Source organism: Bos mutus, chromosome 2 (genome assembly GCF_027580195.1).
Source record: "Bos mutus isolate GX-2022 chromosome 2, NWIPB_WYAK_1.1, whole genome shotgun sequence".
NCBI lineage: Eukaryota > Metazoa > Chordata > Mammalia > Artiodactyla > Bovidae > Bos > Bos mutus.
In genome coordinates this window covers 71,848,396-71,867,388 of record NC_091618.1, presented here as the reverse complement: position 1 = coordinate 71,867,388, position 18,993 = coordinate 71,848,396, and the positions used below count along the sequence as shown (strand labels likewise).

Genomic DNA, 18,993 nt, shown 5'->3' with positions numbered 1-18,993 from the left:
GCTCATTTCAGCCTGTGAAAGAAAGGACCTCATCTGTCTTGTTCCCCATGAGACCCAGAGTCCCACATGGCACTGGGTACAGAGGAGGATGTTCTTTAGATATCTGTTTAATCATGATAACATGCCACATCATGAAGAGGGCAGGGAGGCCTGAGGTTTATCAGGGACAAACAGAAACCTGAGATCGCTTAGTAGCAGAGAGATCTGGCACTAAATGATAACAGGAATATTTTATTCAATGAGACTGTTGATTTGACTCCTCAAAATCAAACCAAGTTGCTTTCAATCCACCACTCACAATGATGTTTTACTTTTTCTCCAATAAACTCATCTCTGGGAAGCAAAACCACATTTGATTGTTATCTTTACCTCTACCTATTACTATAAATCTATTCAGAATAAGTACATCATTTCAAAAAAGGAGTCAATCATTTTTTCAAAAGTCTCAGCAAGAGAGCCTTTGTATACAGAGAGAGGATCCATGGTTGCAAAAAATATTTGAGTAAGAAATACAAGTACCATTTGGAAGCGAAGCTCTAGATTGGGGATTGGAGTTTACTTTAACTAGGGAAGCTGCAAATTATTTGCCTGATTTGTTGCCCGATGGTCAGTGGAACCCCTGGTGACCGAACACACTTGTTCAAAGTAAGAGCCAAAGCCCCTTTGACCTTTTGATGCATTGTCTGCAGGATGGATGGTCAGCTGGCTCCATAAGTGAGCCGGGCCAGCAGCTGCACCGCCAGCTGGCCGTCACACACACGCAGCAGCACACGTGGAGGGGCCTCATGGCCTCACCAGATGCCGTATAGCAGGGTCCAGCTGATGCCACATGCAGTGCACCACCAGTTTTACGTTACAAATAAAATTTCTTGGTTTAGATGTCACCGACATTACTTTGAATTCAGCAGAACCAGCATCTCATGCTTGTAATCTAGTTTCCCAAATGTACGAGCTGTGGTCTGATCTGTAGCTGCTGGTGACAGCCAGATCACAGGCTCTAAGCATTTTGAAAGGAATTCCAGATACGCACGCTCTTTGGCAGTGACACAGTGCAAATAGTAACATTAATAACTCCCTTCTACCAGTGTGAACTGAGGCAGCATCTGTGGGGACTAGAGGGTTGATTTAACCTGTGTAGCCAAACTGAATAAATCTGAGGACGTAATGAACAGAAGCAGCTTGGTTTGTGTATTTACCAATTTGGAAAACAGCTAAGCGGAAAGGGAACATATTGTGGGTCAAAGTTCAGCACCAGGGAGGATGAGAGAATCCTATCAGTGAATCCTTGACCTAACAGGCCACATGAGGGACCATTAGCCAGGACCTCCATCTGCCCCTGAATTTTAAATGCAATCTATTTATTTTAAATTTTTTATTTCATATTGAAGTATATTTGATTTCCAATGTTGTGTTACTTTCAGGTGTATAGCAAAGTGATTCAGTTTTACATATACATATATTCATGCTTATTCAGGTTCTTTTCTCATATAGGTTATTATAGAATGTTGAATAGAGTGCCCTGTGCTATATAGTAGGTCCTTGTTGATTATTTTATATATAGTAGTGTGTATATGTTTTAAATGCAATTTAACTCTCTTGATAAGCTAACTTATATGTGAAAAAATATGTAAAAAAATCATACTTTCTCCTCACTATATGGTTGTGTGCTATAATATTCCAACTCTAATAGACTTATTATGGGGCAAATCTGATTTTCTTGGCTAAAATTATGAGAAAACATCACTATTAGAATGGCATAACCAGGAAAAACTATGTCTGAGCATGCCACATATAGTTAAGAGATGCTAATAGAGGAGATGGACCATACGTTGAGTAGGCCAAGGATCATAGAAAACATCTTTTAATAAACATAAAGATGGAGTTAAATATGTGAGTCAATTTCATGCCTTTTTGGTGTAGCAAGGAATGAATGACCTCAATTCATCCTTCCTGTCTTTACCCCATTGGTGTTTTTGCCCTTTGCTGCTTAGTAATAATGGGAACATTGCATTGCCTTTGGGGTAAATGATTCCACTTGAACAATTTACCATGTGGAAACCAAAGGGAACAGGTTTTTAATGTGGAAAATATTTAATCTCAGAAAACTAAAAGGCAGACTCCATTTGGAATGACACCCTGTCTTTGAATCCTAGTGTGTATGTATATGAGAGCTCCAATTAAATCATGTGTCTATGTATTTTCAACTTTGATTAATTAGGCCTTACCTGATTCTTGTTTCATTAATAATTTCAGAGCATTTGTGACTTTAGGAACTCCCTATATTTTATATGACTCCTGAGTTGTGACAGTTATAATAGCATGACTTTAGTATGTCATTGATTTTTCTTGGAACCCATACTAAGTGGTTCAGTGACTATAGAAGAATACTATAATGGTGCCTTTTATGTTCACAACCCCAGGGGGACAGAGATAGTGAGGTGTCCTTGTATTCTCATTTATGATGCAGTGTTAAACCTGAGACAGACTGTGCAAACTCAGATGACTTCTTGGGCAACCTAGCTTTCATCTTCATAATTCTTTATAGAAGGATGGGATGAAGCTAGTGTCTGTGGGGACCAGACAAATAACATACATAAGTGTGGCAGGCTGGGTAGTGAATGTGGCAAAGTGAAGATTTTAAGGCCTGTCTTTAAGAATCAGATGCTATTCCCCTTCCTCCAGTTGTTATGATGGGATACCATGCTACTGTGGGAACAAGGTATAAGGCTGCTATTGTCAAATCTTCCAGTTTTTCAAGAACAGCTGGAAAATAAAATGTTTATATGAAATCTTCTGGTTTATAAAGGTTAACTCATTTTCTTGAGTTAAAGTTTAAACCATTTTTTTGCTTTGAATAATTATAAATTTTCAAGCAGTGGCAAGAAATAATACAGAGAAATCCCATACACCTTTCTCCTTATTTCCCCTGGTGTTAACATCTTGCATACTACAGAATATCACAATCAGGAAATTGATGTTAATATAATGCAAGACCTTATTGGCTCATTCTTTTCCAACTCGGTACATATCCACCAAATTATAGCTGTGGGGCAGAGTTAGCTTGCTTTACTATTTCTACTTGCAACCGGTGTCTCTTATAATCTTGTTAGAATCAGAGAACCAGTCCATGGCTCTGGGTCCTCATTGCTGAAGATAGAGAAGCCTGTTTAGAACCTGGCTAGAAGATGGACCCCTCCTATCTTTCCCTTTCTGAATGCCTTTCTGTTCTTCTGGTCTGATCCCATTTGCGTCTTGTCTGTTAGTGAGAGCCCAGCAATGGTCGTGCTCTGACACCAACCCCTTCTCTCCCCACTGTGTAGCTCCATATTCTGGCCTTGCTTTCCACTGAAGCTTGGTCAGCTCTGCATGCGTCCTTCAGGTGAGCCTGTCCCTGCAGGCTCTGGCCTTGGACATGCCGTCTGGGCTCACAGGCATCTCAGACTTGCTTACTTCACATTCCTTCCTAACTTCTCCTTCTCTCTCCCTCCCCAATGAAGGCAAATACTTGAACGTGGTGGATATCCAAAGTATTTATTTGTTTGTACTGGAATTTTGAAATCTCAAATATTTATTTAAAAGAAGTGAGCTGTAATTTGGAGATTACAGTTATGGACTTGTTTTGCGTTTATACCATCTGTCATAAAAAATCAATTTTCTACTGTAAATGGCTTTAAGACCCCCATGATATCAAAAAGAAAATGCCAATAGAGTCTTAGAGTATTGAGGGCAGTAATACACTTCTAGACTTCCTTCTGCTCTAAGGGAAAAGTCTTCCTTGAATGTTTGTTGACTGTTCTCATAGACCTCAGTGCCTTTTCCAGCCTGAGTGTGGGAATGGTTCCTATGCCCCAGTGTTGTCATTCCAGGTTATCATGACAGAGGTAATAGCAGGCATTCTTGGAATAAAAAACACTTTAATCAGCGACCTGAGATTTCTGAGTACCAATCAAGGTCAAAATAAGGGGTTCAGAATTGGAAAGAATGTGCCAGAGAGGAAAAGAGGGGGCAGACCTAGTGACCAGCACATGGGGACCACGATGACCCATGATGGGTTGAGGTCTAGAGCCAGCTGCTTTCTTCCCAATATTGTGTGTAAACAGTAGTTGGAGGCAGAAGCCATGAAGCTTAGTTTGAAGCTTCTTCTCAGATGATGGTGAACCATCCTCACCCAGCAGAGCTAGTGATTCAGAAGTTGTGTCTCTCATGGAGAAGAAGCAGAGGAAGATGAGGATAGAGATACTGGATTCAATAAACCCAAAGTTGAATTTTCCTGGAGTTAACTACTTCATTTCTGGGCTCCCATTGTTTTGAGCTAATGAACTTGTGTCTTCCTTACCAAGCAAGATAAAATGGTTATAGAAGGAGAAATGAGCTACATTGTCCCTGGGTCCCCCGTCCATCTTTTCCAGCCTGACCAGAGTGCACACAGATATTCACCCCACTCTGTTTTGGACTAACGCCTCACTCTCCAAGCCCTTCCATGTTGATTTGGAAATCAAAATCTCCATGGATCCCAGCCAACACTGACTGCCCCTCTACTGGCCCCTGTGGAAACAGTGTCTCCATCCTTGCGCACACCCACCAGTCACCCTTCCTGATGCTGCTCCTCGTCTTGCCCCACTCATCTCCCACCAAGTCCTGTGAGACCCACAGTCCCCTTTCTAGATGTTACATTTTCCAGTGAATACCTAGCAGCTCTGCTTTTTGGCATTTAAGCCAAAAATACTCTAAGGTTTACCAATGCCTTCTCTATCACCCCCAGGTATTTCTCCTCCCCTCACCGAGACACATGACTCTCCAGCAGAGAGAACCCAGCAAAGGCTGGTCCTGGTCTTCCTTCTATTACTGTGGGTAACGCTACAAGTGAAAAAGACATTACAATTCAGTTTTCACATCTGAAAATATAAATATGTGGTAGGGATTGTTACTGTTTCTGTTTTGTAAGTGAAGATGCTGAGGCTAAAAGAAGTGGACGAAACTTCCCCAGTGTCACATAGCTACTAAGTGGTGTGGCAGGTCTGCATCCAGAGGGGACGACCGCACGTTGATGGGTCTTCAAGTATCCATCACAGCCTGAAGAAAGGGAGAAAAATGGACTTCCCTGGGCTTCAGAATAAATAATTTAAATCACTGGGGGTCCTTCTAATAACTATCAATGCCTGGGGTTCTGATTTAGTCTAAGGTAGATTGGAGTATCAACTGTGTTTAAAAGCATCCAAGGTGATTTTAATGCTAAGCTGTGATTGCAGTTCACTTCTCTACATCAGCAATTCTTCAGTGAAACATCTATCAGAATTGTGCAGAGTGCTTGGTAACATACTCTCACTGGGGTCCATTCCTAGAATTTCTGGATTCTCTTTGTCTGGGGTGGGCCTGAGAATTTGCATTTCTAACAAGTTCCTTGTGATGCTGCTGCTGCACATCATAATTGAGGACCACAACTTCACACACACCTAAATGGAAGACTGGGATGGGGCTACATCTTAGCCTTTATTGCATACATGCTAGGTACTAGGCAGAATGATTATGTTATATGACTTGTCACAATCTTCCCACAGACCTTTTGATTTAGGTTGGATTATTCCTATTTAATATATGGAGGAAACTGAACCTCAGGGAGGTTAAATTTGTGCTTCTCAAACTGGGATCTCTGGGGATATAGCAGAAATTATGAAAACAACACAATGGATAACATGTAACTTCTTGGACCATGAATTTTATTAGTATCAGATGAACTCTTTGCTGAACAGGCTTGAACTATTTGAGAGGGAAATGTCCCTATTACCTGTACATTGATTATCTTAACTGTGATGTATATTCTAGGCCAGTAGTAGAGAGTCAAGTCATGGCTGTAAATTTTCCCCATTCTACTTCATCCTTGACGTGAGAAGACAAATGGAGATTGAAATGAGGCTTGGGAATTATTACTATTACCCTGTACACATAGTCACGTCTCAGAGAACCTTGAGCCCTTGCTTTACTGCATCTGTGATTGACTGTTGTAATGGAGAGGATGAAGTTTCCCTCATTGCAATGTGTCAAGTACCATTTTTATTAGTCATTAGTTCAGTTATAAGAACATTTCTTAAATAAGCTCTTACCTCATTGAAGTTGTTATGTTTAAGGGTTTTTGGGTCATTTTGATAAAAAGTCTGTTTTTTGTATGGTCTACAGTTTGATCTTCTATAGCAAAGTCTGAGTAAATGCACTTATTATATAGTCATACAAGTCATACAATAAGTCATATATAGGTTTCCCAATTGAACACACATTTTTCATCCTTTCTGAGTCAAGGGCTCTTTCAGAAATCTGATGAACAATAAGATTCAGCACAGAACAGTACACACACATGTATATACATGCATACATAGCCTTGCTTTCTGGAGCATTTACAGACCACTGAAACCCATCCATGAATCCTAGCCGCAGGCCCCAGATTAAGACCTCCTGCCCAAGCTTGAAAGCTTCTCTGTGGCAAGGTTTGTGACTTGTCTGAAATGGAGTCTCTGGTGTCTAGTGCAGTGGCTGGCTGGAAGGGCCCTCAGTCAGTGTCAAAGAATGAATGATTTCTCCTGGGGTGATGAAGTAGGAAATGAGCTTGAGCACTTGTGGTTATTGTGCCATAGGTGTTGTGTTTGTAGCAGTGTGTCAGGACTTTACAGGTGTGATGAGATACTCTGGGCCTCTATTGGCTGCCCAGCAGGGGTTACAGGGAACATTCCATCTGAATCCAGTGTGAGTACAATGTCAGTGTCCTCTGCTCTCACACCAAGGCTTTGATATCTGACTTCCTGCCTGGTATTTCCTCTGCTGGATTTAGGGCCACAAACCCTTGCAATTTTTGTTTAAATAATCAGAACGGCCTCCTAAAGTTGCTTCTTTTTTTTTTTTTTCCTTCGCTGAAGTCCTGGCTGGAGGTGTGAGTCCCCAAGCTGATTTTTCCACAGTAAACCTGTCACAGGCAGGAAAGACTCTCACCCTAGGTATGGCAGGCTGGGTATTTCTGTAGGGTGAAGCAGAGGCAATAATTTCTGTGTCATGGTGTCTGTAATTTACTTCAAAATACCTTGGACTAGTGTGATCTTATGTATGTGCTAACTAGTTTAATTTTCAAATTAGGTTACAGATTTCTAATTCCAAATCCCCATTCCAGGGCCGGACAATCACACTCCAGAGCCAGCTTCTACAAGCATTTCAGCCAGCCACCTGAGGTTTTGTGAATGTCAGACATTGCTTTTATTTGTGAAATTAGTAAATTAGTTTGATAAATGTTAGGAATGGTCTTATTAGTGAAGTTCAAGGTATTACATATTTGATATATATTAATTAGTTTTAGATATATGGGGTTCACTGGTGGCTCAGACAGTAAAGAATCTGCCTGCAGTGCAGGAGACTCGGGTTCGATCCTTGGCTCAGGAAGATCCCCTGGAGAAAGGAATGAATATGCACTCTGGTGTTCTTGCATGGAGAATTCCATGGACAGAGGAGCCTGATGGGCTACAGTCCATGGGGTCACAAAGAGTCAAACACAACTGAGAGACTAACAATTTTTTTTCACACAGTTTTAGATACATAGATAGAGAATAGAGAGATTTTGTCTGTCTCACAAAGCCTATAGGTTTACTATGGAACAGGCATAAAGCAGGGATGAAAGCCTGACAACTGAGTCTTGACTTCTAGAAGTCCTTTTGCCCAGGCCTCGTTACACAGAGTAATAGTTGCTTGCTGCCTATTAAAAGGTATGCTGCCTCTGGTATGTTTGGTGTCAGCTTCTAGAAAGCATTTCATGACGGGGTGAGATGAGCATCAAAGGACAGAGCTCTGGCACTTTCTTGAACTTGCGCAACAGGTTCTAAGGACCATTTTTTTTTTTTTCCCCTAAGGACCATTTTTATGCCTGCTGGCTAAGCCATGTTTATTTAATCAGTGTTTACATTTGTGGAATGACATCTGATCTGAGATTTGCTTCCATTGTAACTTAGCAGCAAGGTCAGGCTTCTTCGGGAAATGTCATTATCTACCAGAAAGAACCTCAGTGTTTTCTGTGATCTAATTGGCTGAGAGCAGTTCACAGCACTTCAGCTCTATGGTGGATTTGCTTTTCGGAGAGATTCCACATATTAAATCGTGTGGTAACAACCCAGGAAAAAACACATTGGCTGCAGTAACCAACATCCGTTTCTCATTCATGGCTCTTTGGGTTAGCTATGGAGCTGCTGGGTCCTTGCCTGGCTTGGCTGTGCTTGGGCAGCCAGATGAGTTGGGTCTGCTCCTCCTATCTTATTCCAGATCCCAGACTCAAGGAGCAGCCCCACTTCCCACTCAGGAGCATGTTTTCCTCACAGGGTAGATAGGAACACAAGAGGGGGAGGCAGAGAGGCTCTGTTTAAAACTGGTACAGGGTGACTTCTGCCCATGCCTCACTGGTCAAAGCCCGTTCCTTGGCAAATCTCAAAATCAGAGGTGATAGGAGGTGTTTTTTAGTTCTCCCTGAACAGGAATGGTAGAAAAAGGAGAATTACGAATAGATAGTACAATTTGTCACCGTCCAAGTTAAATGATAAAGCTTTCAACGTCCCCTTAGTCACCCAGCAGGCAGTCCGTTCCAGTCAGTTCCTTAAACATTACCAAGTTAGTGTTAATTGCCATACACTTGTAGTATGGGAATGAGCCAGAGATGTGAAAGGCATAGACCTTGGCCTTGAGGAGCTTTAAGTCTCAGAGAGGAGAGATTTTGTCTGTCTCACAAAGCCTATAGGTTTACTATGGAACAGCATTCTAGAAGAATTAAAAAAATACAGATGTGTGATCAGGTCACCCAAGATGACTGTTCTCTTGCTGTTTGACAAGGTCCTGCTTCACTTACACCCTGTCAATATGACTGACCTTCCCTCTTCATCATAGAGCCTAATCAGTAAATGCCCAGGTACTTCCCTCTGGCCCCAGCTAGGGATTGTTCTGATCTCTAGATCAGAATGACTCCTCAGTGATAGTTTATTAAAGGGGGAAATTCCTCCTATAACTGGTAACACACCCCCCTCCTACTGCCTACCACCTCAGTGAAGCCTGCCGCCATATTCTGTCCACCTTCTGCTGTACACAGTGGGGTGTCACTCCAGGACCTCACTTCAGACATGTAAGGTCCTCCATCCGTTAAACCACTGATCTCTCTTTTGTTGCCTCTGGGTTTTTTTCTTCAGTTTGGCGGCTGGGCAGGTACAGGGCTTGCAGACCTACAAGGTGCAGCTGAATAACACACTACACATGAAAAGAACACAAAATGTGTGCCAGCCCAAAAAACATTGTTAGAGTAGTAATTGTAGGTCTAGCATACCATTTTAGCACCAGCTGTCCATTCTAAAGCAGACCAGTCCTGGGAGCTCTTTGGAAGGAATGATGCTAAAGCTGACACTCCAATACTTTGGCCACCTCATGCGAAGACTTGACTCATTGGGAAAGTCTCTGATGCTGGGAGAGATTGGGGGCAGAATGAGAAGGGGACGACAGAGGATGAGATGGCTGGATGGCATCACCGACTCGATGGACATGAGACTGAGTGAACTCCAAGAGTTGGTGATGGACAGGGAGGCCTGGCATGCTGCGATTCATGGGGTCGCAAAGAGTCGGACACGACTGAGCAACTGAACTGAACTGAACTGTGCTTCACACCATTAGGAGACCAAGGGTTCTGGGATCTCCTCTTTGTAGTAAACTGCAATCAGATCTTCTTCGCCAACTCAGCAGCAGGAAGAAGAAAGGAAAATATGCCAAAAGGCCAGACCCCAGTCCTAGCTTCCCACTGGGATGTGCAACTCTAGCAAACTCCTTGAGTTTTCAGGGCTCTCAGACTTCTAGGGCTTCCCAGGTGGCTCAGTGGTAAAGAATCTGCCTGCTAATGCAGGAGATGCAAGAGACATGGGTTTGGTACCTGAGTCAGGAAGATCCCGTGGAGTAGGAAATGGCAACCCACTCCAGTATTCTTGTCTGGAAAATTCCATGGACAGAGGAACCTGGTGGGCTACAGTCCATGGGGTCACAAAGAGCTGGACACAACTGAGGGACTGAGCACCTCAGATTTCTCATTTACAAAGTAGAGCCTGGAGACTAGCTCATGAAGTCTACGATCCTGAAAAGTCAGGTGTGATCTGCCTGCGGTTTCCTTCGGTCTCTATCCCCTCCCGTCGGGGCACCCAAGGGTTGTGAGGCTGTTTCCTCCTATCCTGTTGCTGGTTAATCTTGATCCTCTCTATTCCTCTAATATTTCTTCCCTCCCCAAACACCAACTGTAGATGAAGTTCATTTGTATATATTGTTGAAAAACACAATTCAAATGAGTAAATTTATTAGCTTTCTTCAATGATTCGTGAATCAGGCAGTATTCCATCTAGCAGATAGAAACGAGCTCTGAGAAACTGTACAAAATGGAAGACTTTATAGACAGAAGGGGGAGGAACAGGAAGTTATTATCAAAGAGTAGATTGTTTGTCACATTCCATTAGGGGACAACAGGAGTCTATCAGGCAGATGGATAACTGACTGGTGCTGGTCAGGTAACTTCAGATTGACTGGTTTAAGATTCTATCCTGGGAGAGCCTGAAAAGTGTAATTAAGTTAGATATTAAGCCTTGGTTTGCTGACATGCATTTATCACAAGTGACCTCATTTTGGGTCAGCTGGCTCTTTTTAAAACATCCGTAAACTTGTTATTTATAGTCCAACACTAGATGTTCTTCTCTTCACTCTTAGAAGAATTAAAGGTTAAGAAATTGTTGCATTTTAGTTGTGATATTTCTGTGTTTTATATGCTCAGGGATGGCATATGTTTGTTATCTTTGCTTGGGATAGTCACAGCATGATGTAGATTCCAAAGGAGTCCACTTGGGAACATGAGGGACACTTGTTTGCAACCCTGTCTTCTAAAAATCCCCAGCGGGTATCCCAGAACTGCCTGCCCCTGCCGGGAAGAGGCGCCACTTGCAATTGCAGGTGCCTGCGCTAGGGGCAAAAATAAAAAAAAATAAAAAATAAAAAAATAAATAAAAATCCCCAGACTCAGCTTGTTAAGTGGATGGCCCAGTCACCTCTCCCTGTGAAAGGGCACAGCAAACATGATTTGCCATCTCCCAGCATCTTCACTGCCCCCACACCCCAATCAGTCCCACTGAGTGTTAGCTTTCCTCCTAGACTTGCTCAATTGTTTTGACTGCTGTGGTAAATGGATTATTCTTAAATGGAAGCCTGGGCAAATCTGGTTTGGACTGGAAACCACTCAAGGTTTTAAAAGAAGCCAACAGGAGGGACTAGGATTAGTTTGGTTTCTCTGTTTTCATGGTGTACTGACAAGCCCTAAAAGAAAAGAACATAGTTATCCTGAGAGCAAACACTTGTGTTTCTAAGAAAACTTGAAAATCAACACTGATCAGCCCCTGAACAATAGACTCTCCTTACTTGCAAGTTAAGGCGAAATTCTTGGAGCCCTTATTTCATCTTTCATACTTGGCAGATAAACATTCCTTATCTCAGGACTCTGGCTCCTGTACTTTTCAGATGCTATTATATGAGTTCAGTTCTTTGGCAAAACAGATATGCCTAGAGAGTCAAGTATGAGCTTGGGGCACAGAGACACTCCCATTTGAGGGAGAGCTTGCTCTCTGTGCTCTTCCTGTTGGATCTGAGACATAGGAAGGCTCAAAAGGGCTGTCAGAATTGTTGGATTCATGTTGAAAACACTACTAAAGGCTCCTGCCCTCCCCACCCTCAACCCCCAGTAGAAGAGAGAAGAGTTTGGATTTGCCATCATGAAAATCCCCTGGAGGGCAGAGCCAGGTGGAACTTACTATGGAGTTTGATTTTTGCTGGGAGGTTAAGGAACTCCAGGGTGGCCTGAATCGTGTTTCTTGAATGCAACAATGCACTCCCTATCTTCTCTTGTCTGTGAGTTTACTCATCAGAAAGCTGTATGTGCATTCCCACCACAAAGAGCATCCCAACTTGATTAATTAATCATTAAACTCATTTTCTCATTAAACTTTTTTTCTAACTGGTTTTCAGTTTCTGTCTCTCCTGCCCTTCTTTTTCTCTCTCTTCCTTCCTTCCATCTTTATTAAGAGTTTTCTTGGGACTTCTCTGGTTGTCCAGTGGTTAAGATGCTGGTACTTCCACTACAGGCTTATGGGTTCAATCCCTGGCATGGGGACTAAGAGCCAAAAAAAAAAGTAAAATAATTTTTCTTTCTTTCGTCCTTCCTTCCTTCCTTCTTTCTTTTTTCTAAACAAATTGGGGTCATACCAAGAGAGAATAAGGCAAGCCCAACCTCACGCAACACTGTGAAACAGAGGTTTGATTTTGAAGGCCTCACACCTCCCTTCCTTTCCTCCTTGTTATGTTTTGTATCCCTTCTCACCTCCAGGAGTCCATTGCCTTCATGCTGAATCTAGTTCTCCAAAGCAGCCCTTTCCTTCTGCATATCTTTTTTCACATTTTGCCTTTCTCCCAAATCACTACCCAAAGCTCATCAAAATGCTTCTCTTGGCTTAGTTAAGAAATCAGCTTAGTTAAGTGAAAGGAAATTGTTTTCATTCATCTGAGAGATAAGAGAATAACAAATCTATATCAGTACTCAGGTGAAACTGTCCAAAATCCCCTCTTCTCTCAACAATTTAGTACTGTTTCTAATTTGAGAGGCTGCTTTTGACTTATTGATGACATGTATGATTAAATAAAATCCCAGCATAATAGGAAAAGATTATAGGCTGGAACTTCATAGAGGGTGCTTTTTAAAAGTAGTGGATCTTCAAGTTGGGGATTTTTTAGACCTGTAAAGTAGTCCCCTAAAATTTGGATACTGTCAAAGATGGCCTATGTATTCTGTTTTGCCAAGAAAGCACATCTTATGAAAACAGTTGTCACTAATTAATTCATTAATTTGACAAATATCTATTGAATACTTAGTATATTGAGTTCTAGTGTATAACTGGGGATACAGTGGTAAAGAAAGGAGACAAGCTATAAATTTTGGAGGTTATACTTCTAATATTGTTGCTGTCTAAAAGGAGAGACAGCAACAATATAAGAACATGTGATAGAGGTGGTTCCTAGAAAGAAAATTAACCAAGGCATGAGATCAGGTGGGACCAAGTAGGAACTGGTATTTGTATAGGGAGGTTAGTTAAGACCTGTAGTGTAAGGAAGACAATAAAGATACTAATATAATAAGGAGCCAGGCCTCCCAAGATCTGGGGGAGGCACAATCCAGGTGAAGAGAACAGCAGTGCAAAGGCCCAGAGATAGGAGTGAGCTTGCGCTGACTTAGAAATGTGGAGATCAGTGGTGGTTGTTGTTCAGTTGCTAAGTCATGTCTGAATTTTTGCTACCTTGGAGTGAAACAAACAAAAGTATTGAAAGGAGATGAGGTTAGGAATGTAGGAGGTATCAGGCTGTATTTGACTTTACAGTTCGTATAGAGCATTTGAATCTGACCTAACTGAAGTGGGAAGCTGGGGACTGAGGGTGATCCCTCAAGTGATCTCATTCATAAAATCTAACTGATCATTTAAATGCTGGTGGAGAATTGACAGAAGAGAAACAAATTGAAAGACCTGTAGTCTAGGAGTAAAAAATGTTAGCTGAAAAAAGGAAGGCACACCAGCATTTAATAAAAGACAGTCACTTGCAAGAAAGAACAAGTGACAAATGTCCCCTGATATAATACAAACAGAAGAGTAGTGTTTCTGCTTTTAAAGTGAGAACTATAGCAAAGTTTTGCTTCATAATGTTGCTTTGCATATTATTGTGCTTTATGTTGCTCAATTTGGGGCTGTATTACAATTGTTCAATGGGATAGGGAAGCCAAATGACCATTGTCTTTCCAGTCATGGTCACAGTGTAGTTTTGTTACTGAACCAACCTTGGGCCCAATTGTCCATGTGCAGTAAAGCCAATCTACTGACACAGCTGGGTTGTGGTGATGCAGGGTGCCAAACAAGGAGTCCAGTCAGCTAGTGTTAAAAGACCTAAACTCCCTGAAGGCTTTCAGGGAAAAGTTTATAAAGACAAAGTGAGGGAGGGGATTTGTAGGTGTGTGATCAACTCATAGAAATTCTTCTGGTTGGTTGGCAGTGAGGTAATTGGGAGTCAGCACCATCGAACTTCTGGTTACAACCAGTTTGGGGTCTCCAAGCTTGTGGGCAGCATAAGGTTAACTTCTTCCACCTCGTAGGGGTTTTTATATGTAAACAGCTCAAAGGGTGGCCCAGGATATTATCCATAGTCCTTGCTGCTGCTGCTGCTGCTAAGTCGCTTCAGTCGTGTCCGACTCTATGCGACCCCAGAGACGGCAGCCCACCAGGCTCCCTTGTCCCTGGGATTCTCCAGGCAAGAACACTGGAGTGGGTTCCCATTTCCTTCTCCAATGCATGGAAGTGAAAAGTGAAAGTGAAGTTGCTCAGTCGTGTCCAACTCCTAGCGACACCATGGACTACAGCCTACCAGGCTCCTCCACCCATGGGATTTTCCAGGCAAGAGTACTGGAGTGGATTGCCACTGCCTTCTCCATAGTCCTTGAGGAGGAACTAAAAATCCTTGACTTTGTTTCACAGCTATACTATTATTATTTTGTCTTGCTTGACTGCTTTCCTTTCTTTCTGCATTTTGTCACTTCTCTGATTAAACTTATTCTTTGAAGCTCAGGGAAGGCCTAAGAGGCTAATGTTTTCTACAGACAAAGGAAGGTGGAGGACATGGGAGGGATCTGTCCTGGGAAAAGCCCTATGGGGGCTTTGGTTGGTTATACTTTCAATGAAGTATGTTGACAAAACTGGAAAGTAGGCTCCTAATTCATTCAATTCAGAATACTTGGGAGACAGAGAGGAAAGCTGAGGCACAATAGCTGTGGTACCTGAGCCTCTGGGAAAAACCAGGCTGTAGGCTGTGTGGGTATACAGAGCAAGCCTGGGAGCCCTGGACCTGAGAAGTAGGCTTTCACAGGGCAGTCAACAGGCTCAGAACTGATTGGGAAAAACTCACCTCTCCATATATCCCTCCTAGCCTGGCTCCTGGCCAGCTGTGGGAACCCTAAGATTGAATGCATTGGTTAAGTGCTTTCATTTCCTGCACCCTCTGAAAGGTTGGATGAGGATGGACTGAAATGATGTGAATCCTCTTTGTTCCATTTTACCTAAAAAAGGAAGTTGAGGCTGGTGGAGGTGAGATGGACGACTACTTGAAGCATTATAAAGAATGTGCCCAGAGGAGCATGTTCTATAGGACAGCATTTTGCGAAGGAGGTGATAGGAAGGGCCACAGTGACAAAAGTAGTTTGCATCATCTACTGTTAAAGCTAATGTCAGCCTCAAGTTATTCAAATTACATCAATAGATGGGCTTTCCTGAAAATCAAATATGTTTCACATGGATGTGAAATGCAGTCATTTTGAACCAAGAGTCTTATGTTAAATGCTAGACATTCAGATTTTTAAAAACTCAATAAAACATTGTTGGCTAGACTAAATACTTTGAGTAATACATAGAAGAAATAACTTACAACACCATGTGGTCATACATATCCACCACAGGCCATTTACTTTACTCTTATAAGGTGCTGGCTAAAGTAAATTTAATTAAATCAATTTCTGTATTTTTTTTTAACACTGTGGAAATACCAGTTGTCACTAAATAATCAGTGGTGCATGGCATTTGAATTATCCATTAGTCATTTCCTTTATAAAATAAAAGCCTCCATCTTAATGAATTTGGCTTTGCATTATTTGTTTTAGAAATGAACTTTTGTGGTCCTACTTTATTAGTCATGACCTAGGACTTTCTTAGCTGTTTGGAGCATAATCCACGAATCACAGTGCTATCTGGTTTCTGTGGTATAATTTCTTCTTTTCAAAGCTATTCAGAGATCTGTGCTTATGCCATTTTGGGTCTGGAAATCTTTCTCCACAGGGATATAAAACTTAACCCTGGTCAATTATTTCCACAACTGAAACAATCTTTCTGTTCCTTAGAACTCACTGGGAAATGTAAACAGTAAATAAAGATATATTGCTATGTCTTACATTTTACATTGCTATTAAATTTTTATTGCTGGTGACCTCTGGGCGTGCATGCTCAGTCATGTATGACTCTGAGACCTCATGGACTGTAGCCCACCAGGTTCCTCTGTCCACTGAATTCTCCAGGCAAGAATACTGGAGTGGATAACCATTCCCTTCTCCAGGGGATCTTCCTGACCCAGGGATTGAACTTGTATCTCTTGCATCTCCTGCATAGCAGGTGGATTCTTTACCACTGTGCCACCTGGAAGCCCATGGGGGACCTCAAACTCTTCTCTTATTTTGCAGCTGCCATATCTCTATGACCTAAAGAGAAATGTTTTCTCCATCAAATCTAGCATCCCAAACCAAATCCCCCACTTCCCATCTAAGCTCCTTTCTCATCTCTTCCTCACATCCAGATGACCAGTCATTGGGAGCCTCATTCTAATGAGGACTTTCTAGATGGATCTATGTTCCATGTCATCAGAAGGCTGAGTGCACACAGTGCCAGTCAGACAAAACTGCAAGTTGAGCTATTCTTTAGCATTGGAGGCCTCCTATGGCTTTGCCTTTTCCCCTATTTATCCATCAAAAATAACTTTCCGAATTGAATCATAAATACAGTGTGCATAGATTATTAATTTGAAAGACACCAGGCTCCTCTGTCCATTCTCTGGGCCAGAATACTGGAGTGAGTAGCTGTTCCCTTCTCCAGGGACTCTTCCCAATGCAGGGATCAAACCCAGGTCTCCACCATTGCAGGCAAATTCTTTACCGTCTGAGTCACCAGGGACAGCCCAAAACTTTATAGCATCCCTGATGAAGCTGTATAGGCTACGATGGTGACTGACAGGATGGTGTCCCTGAAAGGACATAAAGGATTTCACAATCTCATTCCTTGAGCTGATTTTTAAGAAGTCAGGGAAGGCAGGTTTGGAAACCACAGGTAGATTAGAGTAGTGCAGTTGGTCCAAGAAGAGAGTACAGGGAGAGAGAAACTTGGAGAGGTAGGTAAGAGCCAGGCATTCTTGCCATGCTAAGGAGTTTAGTAAAACAGTATGACTCAGAATTACCAGGTAATGCACTGAAGCTAAGGGATCTCCTAAAACCAGACATTGTACTCTGAACTTAATAGAAATTAGCCAATTTATTTACATGTCTATCCCAATAGTAGGGTAAATGCACCTTGACAAAGGGATATGATCTTTATATGCCTAGAACAATGCCTGAGACACACCAAGATCTGCTGTAATTGAACTACTCCTTAATTCTGGTACAAAAGCATGGATGTCATTATGTGTTATGCTCTTTACTGGCTTCATTTGGTGCTTACCTTGCAGAATATATCTTGCAGTATAGTTGTGATTTTTCCTCATGGGTTATAGATTTTATTCAGTTGTTGTGGTAACTAGCAACATTAAATCATAAAGCATATAAATGTTTAAACACTATTGCCATTTAAAAGTGTTTTGTGACATTTTAAAAATAAAGAGCATTTAGAGATAAATTTTACCTTAGCTTCTAGTTTTATTACTAGTGCTTTATTATAATATACTTGCATATGTGAGTGCTTAGTAATTCAGTTGTGTCCAACTCTTGTGGCCTCATAGGCTGTACGTAGCCTGCCAGGCTCCACTGTCCATGTGATTCTCCAATTAAGAACACTGGAGTGGGTAGCCATTCCTTTCTCCAGGGGATCTTCCTGACCTAGGGATCAAACCCGGGTCTCCTGTATTGCTGGCAGATTCTTTACTATCTGAGCCACCAGGGAAGCCCATAAGATACTTATTTTTAATCATTTTAGAGATAACAGTGGTAAAAAAAATCAGCATTTTATGTATGTCATGACTTTAATGAAAAGCAAATAAAAATAAATGGGTATCATTTAATCATGGTGACAAATTACCATCCACATGGTGGTTTAAAACAACAGAAAATGTTCTCTCACAGTTCTGGAAGCCAGGCATCACAAATCAGATTGGGTTATGCTCCCTCTAACGTCTCTAAAGGAGAGCTTTTCCTAGTTTCTTCCAGCTTCCTGTGGCTCCAGTCACTGCCTGGCTTGTGACTTCATTACTCCAGTCTCTGCTTGCATCTTCACATGATCATCTTTTTCTTTTCTTCCTTCTCTATCTCTTAGTGTCTCTTTTTTTTTAAAAAAATTAATTTGTTTATTGATGGCTGTGCTGGGGTCTTCATTGCAACTTGAGGGCTTTCTCTAGTTGCAGCAAGTGGGGGCTATTCTCTAGTTTCAGCGCACAGGCTTCTCATTATGGTGGGTTCTCTTGTGAAGCATGGGCTTCAGTAGTTGTGGTGTATGGGCTCAGCTGCCTCAGGGCATGTGGAATCTTCCCAGATCATGGATTGAACCCATGTCCCCTGAACTGGCAAGCAGACTCTTAACCACTGGATCACCAAGGAAGTCCCTCTTAGAGTCTCTTCTAAAGAAATTTTCCCTCAGATGTAGAGCCCACCAGATAATACAGAATGATCTGAGCTGGAAATCCTCAGTCTTCCCTGGTAGCTCAGTTGCTAAAGAATCTGCCTGCAATGCCAGAGACCACAGTGGGTCAATTCCTGGGTCAGGAAGATCCACTGGAGAAGGGATAGGCTACCTACTCCAGTATTCTTGGGCTTCCCTAGTGGCTCATCTGGTAAAGAATCTTCCTGCAATGCCAGAGACTACAGTGGGTCAATTCCTGGGTCAGGAAGATCCACTGGAGAAGGGATAGGCTACCTACTCCAGTATTCTTGGGCTTCCCTAGTGGCTCATCTGGTAAAGAATCTTCCTGCAATGCAGGAAACCTGGGTTCCATCCCTGGGTTGGGAAGACCCCCTGGTGAAGGGAAAGGCTACCCACTCCAGTATTCTGGCCTGGAGAACTCCATGGACTGTATAGTCCATGGGTTAGCTTACCTATCTTCAGAGATCTTTTTCCAATAAGATCACATCCC

The 18,993-nt window shown here is 42.1% G+C and overlaps 1 protein-coding gene across 1 annotated transcript in view; it reads left to right on the top strand.

Moving 5' to 3' along the window:
- Positions 1 to 18,993, top strand: part of NCKAP5 (NCK associated protein 5) — a 1,094,443-nt gene that overhangs the window by 188,796 nt on the left and 886,654 nt on the right.